This window comes from Cupressus sempervirens, chromosome 3 (assembly GCF_028749045.1).
Source record: "Cupressus sempervirens isolate cs-2001-9-10 chromosome 3, ASM2874904v1, whole genome shotgun sequence".
Taxonomy (NCBI): domain Eukaryota; kingdom Viridiplantae; phylum Streptophyta; class Pinopsida; order Cupressales; family Cupressaceae; genus Cupressus; species Cupressus sempervirens.
This window is the reverse complement of record NC_143120.1, coordinates 992,827,576-992,838,763: the sequence shown is the minus strand read 5'-3', so window position 1 is coordinate 992,838,763 and position 11,188 is coordinate 992,827,576.

Below are 11,188 nucleotides of genomic sequence, written 5' to 3'. Positions count from 1 at the left end.
GTTTCTTTAAAGGCTATGCTGCGAAATTTTTTGAATGGACCTCGGATTGTAAGGAGGAGATGTTAGACTTTGAGACAATCCCTACCATCGGAGCTCCTACATTTTGAAATCATCAAAAAATTAAGGGCTTCTTTGGGTGAATTGATAGATGTGGATTCTTGATTTCAATTTTGTAACAATATCAAACTACTGATTAGAGGCAAGATCAATAGTCAAGATTCTAACCAAATCAAAGTAATAACTAATAGAGCAATATATAGCCTTAAATTTCACAAATATGAAGGCAAAATTTTTGAAATCATAAGACTAGATAATGATATTAAAATTACATTTAAAAAACTACACCTAAAAATAGATCTTAAAGGAACTTTCCCACTGATGAATATAAGAAAACAAAAGGAGCTTCAAAGGCAGTCCACATAGAAGAAAGCCTCAATTCATTCTCTCCAAGACATTCCATTAAGTTCTGCTCAGTACCAAGAATACGAGAAAGCAAGCACAGAAGAACCCAAAAGAACAACTCCTCAGTTCGTTCCTAAACATAATGCCCCCATGGATCTTAAGGAAGTGAAAATGAAAATTCCAGAGGCAATGCAAGCAAATAAAACAATGAGAGGTCAGGGTAGAGAAAAAGGAAAAAGTAAAGGACCAAGTTTCAACCAATGTAAAGAAGATGTATCAGACAGTGGGGTATAAAAAAGTGCAAGCCCTCCTTCAAAAATGTAGACTCCCTTTGAGAACCAAAAACCCAACGATTCCAATAGAGCTGATATAAATAGTCAAAGAGATATGGATATCAAGAAGTCACAGAGGTTCATAGTCAAGACTAGGAAATCCAAGGAGAATCCAAGGAAACCCAAGATGAATAAGGATAGTAGTGCTTCAATAAAAAAGGAAGAGTCTTAAGAAAAAATGAAGATACAACTATCCAAGAAGTAGCTGGATGATGGTGATAGCAACATAAAAGAAACAGAAAATGCCCTTCTATTTGTTGGGGTAGAATCAACAAAGGGGTTATGCAAGAATATAGAAGAGGTTCAAGGATCCCCTCAGATTCAGACAAGAAAGAATGGGATAGAGACAAGAAACATTAGTAAAAAATCAAATAGTAGTTTCTCCAAATTTTGGCAATCACCACCAACTAAATCTAAAGATAAAGCCGCCTTTGGTAGCATTCAAAAGGAGAAGAGTAGCGAATTGAGTATAACAAATAGGCCACTAATTCAAGACTTTCATGAATTTCTACATAGAGACTCGGTCTGGGAACTAGAGCAGGACAATCTAAATTTAAATAAGGTTGAAAGGGACAATCTAGAATCCTTGATTGAGGAATTAATTGAAGTTTTTAGCTATGAGAACATTGACAAGAGCAGTGATGCTCAAAAGGAGATCTTAATACAAAAAGTCTTAAAATTAGGAGGAGATAATTACACCTATGAAGACCTAAGTAGAAATCTATTAAATATTGAATGTGGTGACAAAGACGAGGAAACTTCACAACTTATTAGGGATGTTCCAATAAATTTTCAAGGTAAGGAATTTGAAGGGAATGACTTTAGAAAGCTAACTCTGGTAGAGGATAGAACCATAAACATTCACTTGAGTATTATGGAGCAACTATTACAGGAACTGGTAAATGAAGATAAGGTAGGTACATAAAGCAATCAATCTAAAATTGCATTAAGTGCACATAATAATATAGAATAGCTAGGTATTTATATGAATCAGGAGGGAAACAAATCCCCTAAGTGTGGTAAGGTGAAATCCAAAAGAGGTAGAAAATCCTACAAGGAACTCAAAGAGGCAGATGGATAGGCCAGAGAACAACAAAGGATCAGCCAATTATTAAACATAGGGAAGGGGAAGATCCTTCCCAAGGAAACATGGAGATCACTACCTGGAATGCTAGGGGCTTAAACAACCCTAGTAAAAAGAGATTATTAAAACAAAACTTAAATTTTTTTGAATCTGAAATCATTCTATTACAGGAAATCAAGTTAAACAAGTTATAAGGATCAAAGTTTGAAAAAAAGTTAGGTAGCCGGAATATTAAACTACAAAAATCTAGAGGGGCTTCAAGAGGCTTAGGCTTCATCTGTAACCCCATGAAAGTATCTCTAGATATCTTAAAATCAAATAACAATTGGTTAAGTAGTAGAGTCAAAATCATCAGAACTAATTTTCAATTTTTCCTAATAAATATATGTGGTCCTACCTATAACATAGATAAGAAAATCTTGTGGGATGAAATCACTATATTCATCATAATTATGATAAAGACCTAATCATCTTAGGAGGAGTCTTTAATACCATTTTAAATATCGATGAAAAATTCAAACTTATTCAACAATCTTTCGAAGCCACTAAAGACTTTAAATATTGGTGTAACTCCAAAAATTTGATTGACATCTTGTCTAGTAATGGGAATTACACATGGACCAATAGAAGGAAGCACTCTTCATACATTGCTAAGAAATTCGACAGGTTTTTCCTCAAAGGATAATTGAGTGAAATTAATGCTAAAGTTTCTTCCTCTATTTTTCTAATAGCTATTTCAGATCATTTCTTGGTTAGAATTGAATTTTCTAAACCTTTGAAACTGGTTAAAAATTTATTCAAATGTGAAAAAATGTGGTTTTTAGACCTAAACTTTCTTGAACAAATTAGAGACTGGTGGAAGCAAGGTATCTTCAAAGGATCTAAAATGTACATATTTGTCTCAAAAATGAAAGTGCTTAAAGAACTGGTTCTGTTTCCAGTGGCTATAGGAACAACAGTTCTACACTTAGCTTAGAAAATTGAACAACTCCTAATGACTAAAGTAAACTCTACCTTTTGTGTGGGCCCCCACAGAAGAATGAAGGAAAGATAAGCTCAGATAGAAGTGTAAGAACTTAGCAAACCATATATTCATTCAAATATGCAGTGGTACATAAAAAATAGATAACCAACAATTCTATAATCCTTCTATTATTTTCCTCTTCTCACCTTTTCAAATACAGACAAGGTCTTATTTGAAAAGAAGGAATGAAAAACTCCTAAATTTATGAGTTACTTTGAAGGATAGTTTGTTACAACATGCAAACATAAAAGCATTAACTATTCCTTGAATTCCCATAAATATAGAGCACAAAGGATGCTAGATTTGTTCCTCTGATTTAAACCATCCTCTAGGAATCCATGTATCTATAACAACTCCATGCATGCTTAACTGACTGCTTCAATGCTTACTTTCTCGCTCAACCGCTTTGTCAGGTCCTGTTTGTCATCCATGAAAATAGGTCCCTTTTGATTTTTGTCGCCAAGTCCATTAAAACCAATGCTTCCTCGATGTGAGTCTTTCATGGTCATCTAGTGGATTCTCGCTCGGCTTGAATTCTTGTTGTCATCAATGATACACACAAAACTTTCGATGACATCTATTGATATTCATTAATTTATAAGAAAAGCATTAACCATTCAAGTAACGGTTCCACAATCTTTTCGGTTATAGGAAGACCTACCCATGTTAAATATACATGAAGAAAGATTTAAAATAATGAACCCCCTTTTAAAACATAATATCAACTATCATTTTCATGCCATAAGTTCATACTTTATACATCGAAAGGTTCAAAATACTAGGCTTAAAAGATGATAAGTTTTAACAAGATATAGACAAATGTTCATAGAAAGGGGCTAAAAATCATCTATTGTTCTGTGCCATCATTTTCCCCCCAACCACCCCAATGCTGGTCCCTTCAGCATTCACAAGTTCTTGATTTGCATATCTAACCCGAGATCATTAGGAATCTTCTCCCCTAACTCGTGAGCCCTATAGTTGAAGTATCCATGGTCCTATTTCAATCTTTCCCATTTCTATTCCTCATGATTCAGATTATAATCAGAAAATGATTCATATTTTCCAAGCATGGGATGCAGTAGTATAGGTGGTTGAAAGCAAAGAAGGACCCAATAGCTATTCTGATTCTTGGCCAATGTCACATACCTAGGCATCTTGTAGGTGGCTAATTCCAAGTTTTGAGGTGAGTGTAACTCCCTTGTCTTTAGATCTTCAGATAATCGAATCCACCTTTGAATAGAGGCTCGTATGGCTTCAGGACCAATTGCAGAACAATGCCACTCCCAGTTTAGGAATGCCTATTCTCGTACGGGATGAATTTTAGCAGCATCACTAGGTTTACTATTAATGAAGAGCCAGTCAAAGAATACTCTATGAGCATTCTGTAGCTCGGGACGAATGTATAATGATTCTAACATTTCCTTTTCCCTATATGGGGCAGCCTGACTTTCTTGACTGATTTCATTTTGCATCCAAGACATAATGGCTCTAAACTGCACATCTCCTACATACAACAGTGAATTCCAATCTTTGTTATGTGGCACTACAAGATTATGGATGTATAATTCATAAAGAATATTTTGGAGGGCCATTGGAACTAATTTAAATGCTGCATAAAACTCTTGGGGTGTGTTCAAGGAAGGATTCAACCCCTGAATAACCCAAGACAATTGAAAATTGACCATTTTCTCTTTTAAAGACAATGTATAAACAAGAGATGGTGACTTGCAACTCAAAAGTTCTAGAATGAGTTTTGTTACTTTAGAAACATGTTGTTGTAGGACCTTAATTTCACTATCTTTTTCTTCAAGTTGCCATGCCTATTCTTTAATGGTTTTGAGCAATTATTTCCTTTCTAGATCCCAATTTACTTTTTCCCACTGAAATTGCTGATAAACATTAAGGCTAGTTGATAGTGGAGTAAGAATATTGGGTGGCATATGATGTCAGATAATAGAATGATTATCATCAAAGTGGCTAGTAGAAGGATTAACACTCGGTCTAGCGATAGTGCTGTCATCCTCATGCGGTTGATGAGCAACATGATTGACAACTTCTTCTTGTGTCTCAACGACTGCAGGAGAAGACACAATAGCCATTTTAACTTGGAATGTTTCAACAATTTCTTGAACTATTTCCTGAGCAGTCGATGGGTATTCCTCTAAAGGTAAACTATCATTTTCTTCCACTTGTTGCTCAAACCCAGACACTGTTCTTTCTAAGGAATCTGTATCACTATCAGTATTGATAGGACTAACTGGTCTTTGGAGAATTTCCTCAAGATCACTATTATGTTTAGGAGTAGGTATTTTGTGCTTTGGTGACTATGCAGGTGTAAGTACTCGAGTTTGAACATTAATAGGTGATGTAGGAGGTTCAGCAGGTGGCACAGAAGGTTCATTCTTCAAATTTACCCTAGAAATTCTGGCGACTCTTCGTGGAGTAGAAATTGGTTTCTTACCCTTATCAACAACTTTCCCCTTTTCAGAATTAAGTGTAGTTTCATGTGATGGCAAAGATGCCTCCTCTAAACTTTCCTCTACAATAGTTGCACGGGCTTTCCTCTTTTTGGAGGTAGAGGCATCCATGGGAGAAACTTTCCTTTTCACAACTTTTGGTGGGGATGCAGAAGCCAAAGCTTCTGGAGTTGTTTTATACACTACTTTCCTAATTCCTACAACAGTCTTCTCTCGTGTCCCCATTCCTTGCCCTTTAGGTCCACTACTTTGAGGTCCCACCTATTTTTATTTAATGAAATCCTCCCATGTTCCTAAATGCCGCCTAGTTGATTCCCTTTCAACTATGGCCCTAATTAAACAATGGTGGGACACTGACTAGACTTTCCATTGCTGGATATCGGAAGCTTGTCTTTTAATAATATTATAGAGAAAGCTTGGAAGATTCACAGGGTGATCACCATGTCGTAACCCACTTAAAATTTTAAAATGCACAACATGCAGATAAGAGTATCTTCCTTCACAAGTAAAATATCTTATAATAAATTCAACAGGGTAGATAAATTATAGAGGAAGAGATAACTGCAAAGTACCTTACTTTTTATTTTCCTCCAGTCGAGGATCTCCATGCATTGAGAATTGCTCTTTTGTTGCCCACACATCCATGTCTTCTATCCATCGCTCCCCACTTGTGGGTAACCCAGTGACTTCTACAACCACTTCTTCTGTGAATTCTATATGAATTCCTTTCATAGTAGCATACCCATCCCTTAATGTGTTGTGAAACCTAAGCACAATTTCCTGGTTGAATTGCTTCAAACTGAGACAATACACCAACAAGTCTCATTGTTGAAATAAATTGCATGTTGTGGGATCCACCAACAAAACTCTATGATCTACTAGTTCATGTCGTTGAGGCTCTCCACCCATTTTAAAATAAATTGAAAGGGATTGAAAATGACTGAAAAGTGGGGCGAAGATTGCTACAAGGTTTCGACAATGGTTACAATGGCATTTGAAAATGAAACAATAGTTTTTAAAACACACTTTTCTTTAGTACTACATGATGGCATTAACATAATGGGGGTGTTAGTAAGAAGTTATGCGCTGATGAAATCATAAAATAATGACTGCACTTGCTTAATTACTTCACACATACCAAGGAAGTACAAAGTGAGGCCAGCTCATCCCTGAGATCATCTTACCCCTTACATTCTTTGTGCCAACATAAGATTTTTTTAGATTTTCATTTATGATTTTAGGTCTCTTGATTTTCATTTATGATTTTTATTTATCACTTCGATTCCCCCCCCGCCGCCCCCCCCCCCCGGCCAACCTATCATGGACTGGGTCCCACTAGCCCTTAAAGATTGCAAGTTCCAAAAATCAAAATAATTATGCCTTTCTAAATAAATAATAAAATGAATGAATGGAGAGAAGTTAAGTGTCATTAACCTGGAGTGTGATGGGAAGCGCGGTTGGAAGAATATTGTACCATTGAATGATGAAGGAATGGAGTGATAATGGGAAGACAAGAAGATGAGATGGAATGAAATGGAAAAGAAATGAATTCCACATAAATGTGACATTTTTATTATGAAGACCTTCAAATGAATTCAAGGGGCTGCAGGCGTCTGAGTGGAAGACTCATACATAATGGCTACAGGAAGAAATGTTTTTTCTTATTGGAACTATTGAAGAAATTCCTCCTTGGTGGCTGGTTTATGATATAGTTTCAAACAATTTCCATTAACCAAGAGTTTGAATTTGATTAGATCAATTGTAGATAGTTGAACTGCTCCATTATTAAAAATTGCAACAATTTCATATGGTCTAAGCCATCTAGCCTAAATTTTTTCTTGATGGTGCTAATAGCATGAATCATATAGGAGCACCCAATCACCAACTGAGAATTCTCTATCTTTAATAAATTTATCATGCCATTTTTTCCTCTATCTTTGTATCAATTTTGTGCTATGAAGAGCTGAGTTGCGCCATTCATCTAACTCATTAAGATGCAATATGATGTCCTGTTGTGCTATAGGAAGAGTGATATCAAGTTCTAAGGCTGTCCACAGAGTCTTGTGTTCAAACTCGATGGGCATGATAACTGTTTTTCCATAGAGGAGCTCAAAAGGGGTAAACCTAGTAGTGGATTTCCATGCTGTTCGATATGCCCATAAAGCTTCAGGAAGTTGAGCTACCCAATCCTTCTTATGTAAGGACACTATTTTAGTGAGTATATTTTCCAACTCCCTGTTTGTCACTTCAACTTGTCTATTGGCTTGTGGATGGTATGGGGAAGATTTACCATGTTAGATTTGGTACTCCTCCATAAGTGCAGCTACTAGATTGGATGAAAAATGAGGCCCTTGATCTGACTACAATTCTCTTGGAACACCATATCTAGTAAAGATACACTCGTACAGGAACCTTGCAACATTGTTATCATGAGGGTGCTTCATAGGCTTTTCTTTTGCCCATTTAGTAACATAATTAGTCCATACCAAGATGTAACTCTTTCCTTCTGATGGTGGTTCAATAGGACAAACAAAGTCAATTCCCCATTTATCAAATGGTGCTACTACTATTTGTGGCTATAGGGGAATTTCATCTGTCTTCATTGGTTGACCCATTCTTCTGCATTTGTCTCATATTTTTGTATATTGAACTACATCTTTGTGAAGTGTGGGCCAATAATAACCTGTATTCAGAATCTTTAATGTGGTCCTTTTGTTAGCAAAGTGACCACCACAAGGCTCATCATGACAAGCGCGAAGAACATCATAAGTTTCATCTTCTCTGAGATGCCAACATGTCACCTGATCTAGCCTAGTATAAAACATGAACCTTGCAATCCATGAGAAGTTAAACCTCTTTTCTACCAACAACCATTTTTCCTTTGTAGAGAATTATGGGGGTGTTCTTCTAGTGGTTAGATAGTTGGTAATGTCAACATACCAAGGATTTTGTGCTGATAGAAGGAAGAGATGCTCATTAGGAAAACTAGCGTCTATGAATGTAGGATCCTCAGGTGTCTGAAGGCGAGACAAGAAATCAGCTACAACATTTGCCTTACCTAGTTTGTCAATAATGGTTATGTCAAATTCTTGCATCAATAACAACCATCGAGCCAATCATCCAGAGATTGCTAGTTTATTCATCATATATTTGATAGTAGAGTGGTCTGTGTGTACAAATATTTGATATCTTGTAATATAATGTCTAAACTTATTTAGAGCATAAATTACAACACGCAGCTCTTTCTCTATTATAGTATAGTTATATTCGGCTCCCTGAAGGTTTTTACTAATGTAATATAATGCATGTTATATTGAATCCAGCTTTTGACCAAGCATTGCTCCAATGGCATGATTTGAGGCATCAATATGTATGTGGAAAGGTAACTCCCAATTTAGTCCTTGGAGGACTGGTGCCATCGAAAAGAATTCTTTATGTTGCAAGAAAGCCTTTGTACAATCAAAGTCCCATAAAAACTCGACATCTTTTCGGAGCAACTTGTATAGAGGGGCTACAATTTGATTGAAGTCTTTAATAAAGTGCCGATAATACCCTGAATGCCATAGAAAACTCCTTACTCCCTTTAGTTTGGTTGGTATAGACAATGTATGGATAACTTCTATCTTTGTTCGATCCACTTCAATCCCTTTGGGAGAAATAAAGTGCCCTAGCAACACTCCTTGCATCATTATGAAACAGTTTTCACTGTTTAAGGCAAGTTATAGTCTTTTCAAAGGTCTTCCCATATGTGGTGAAGTCATCCACGTATACCTCTAAATAGTTTGCAGATATATCAACCAAAATAATAATAACAACTCTTTGGAAGGTTGTAGGTGCATTGAAGAAACCAAATGCTAGGATAGAATAAGAAAATCTTCCCCATGGGCATGTGAATGTAGTCTTGTCCTGATCCTCAGGTGCTATCTGAATCTAGTTATAGCCACTAAACCCATCCAGGAATGAAAAATATTTCTTTCCTGCAAGATTGTCAAGAACTTGGTCGACAAATGGCAATGGGAAATGATCCCTTTTGGTGGCCAAGTTGATTTCTCTATAGATTCTATGAGTACAGAGTGTGGGGTCCAAACCTTTCATATATGTATATTCCCATGCAAAAGCATCTTGATGTTTCTGTAACAGCTACAAGACAGCTTGATGTTGTTCTTGAGATAAGGATTTACTTAAATTAAGTTCTTTCCTTGGGGTAATTGCCATCCTAACTACTTTTTCAACCATTGAGATGTGAGCAATTGGTGATGAATCTATTTCATGTGGAAGGAGTAAATGTAGTAATTGTGTAGACTTAGAATAATGAGAGTGAAACAACAAAGGCAAGATGCTTTCTAAAAGACACTCATGATTAGAAGATGTCTCAGGTTATGTTCCATACTCATTCAGGATGATAGAGGAAATGACTCTCTTGAGATCATCATCAGTTGTTTAATAGAATCCAAGTCCATTTTAGGATCTCCCATGTTTGGCCACACAACTTGGTCATCTTGGAGTAGAGGCTAAGCAGGAGAATACAGGGTTAAGTTTTTAGTATTCGTACCATCTGAAATGTCATCTTTCCTAATCGACATGCAATATAGGCATCGGTTGTTGCTAACCATGGTCATCCTAGGATGATAGGATATCCTCTAACACTTATTTTTGGAGAAAGAACTACAAAATCAACAGGCTAATCCCATGAATGTAATGTAACAATGACATCCTCCAACATACCATCAGCAACAATAGTAGAACTATTTGCTAATTTGTTAGAGTTTTTCTGAGACCAATAATGTTTAGCTTGCACATCAGTTCCTTGGTCATTACATTAATGGATGCTCCTAAATCTATCAAGACATTCTACACTTCTATTCCTTGAATAGCAAGGGTTACTATTGGACTTCCAAGATCTACATACTTGGGTATCCTTGGGTTATCAAGCATAAGATTAGAAAGCTAGCCAAGGACATGGATGGTCTTTGGTATTTCTTTTTCCTTCCTAGAGTTTTAACATAGGCTTCCTTGATAGATTTTTAATATATGGGAACACATTTTATTGCATCAAGCAACGAGATTTTCACCATCATTTGCTTGAGTTGATCAAGCAAATCTGATGTAACTTGATTCTCATTTGGCAATACTTGTTCTGCCAACCTACTATAGGAGAGACAGTGTTGGTAGGTTCTTGGATTGACTCAACATTTGTATCATCTACTTCTATTATAATGGTCTGCTAAGGTGACACAAGCATTGTTCTAGATGTAGATGAATATCATTCAAGGTGATGGAATAAATTTATTTCTAGGCTAAGGGTTTTACATTATTCGGGTTAGGCGCAGGTTGTGCAGGCATTTGTGGTTTTTTAGGAGGGGCTCTATTGCTTGTAGGAGGCATTAAAGCTTGTTGTTGGGGAGGCTGTGGCAAGGCTGGCTGATGCTATTGTTGCTAGTTCTGAGAACCAAGAGGAGGTTGGTTCCAACCTTGCTGAGGTTGTTGCCACCCTTGGTTAGGCTATTGCCAACCTTGGTTAGGCTATTGCCACCCTTGGTTAGGCTACTGCCAATTATTATGACTACCCCATTACTATTGCCATTGACTATTACCACTATAATTATGGAGTGGGTCTTGAGGAGTACCTAATTTTGGAGCCCACAACCTTTGTTGAGAAATGTAGATGATTTATCCATCTTCATCAATTACCTTGAACTCATTAGGCACATGCTGTGAGTCCATGCTAGCGACAGGTTTGCATCGGCAATTGCGCTTCTTCTCTCTATAGTGAGGACAATATTTTTCTAGCATAAGATCAACATCCTCCTTCTTTCTTCTTGCTTGCATGGTGTCTAATTGTGTAGCAACATCATTAATGATGTCTTGC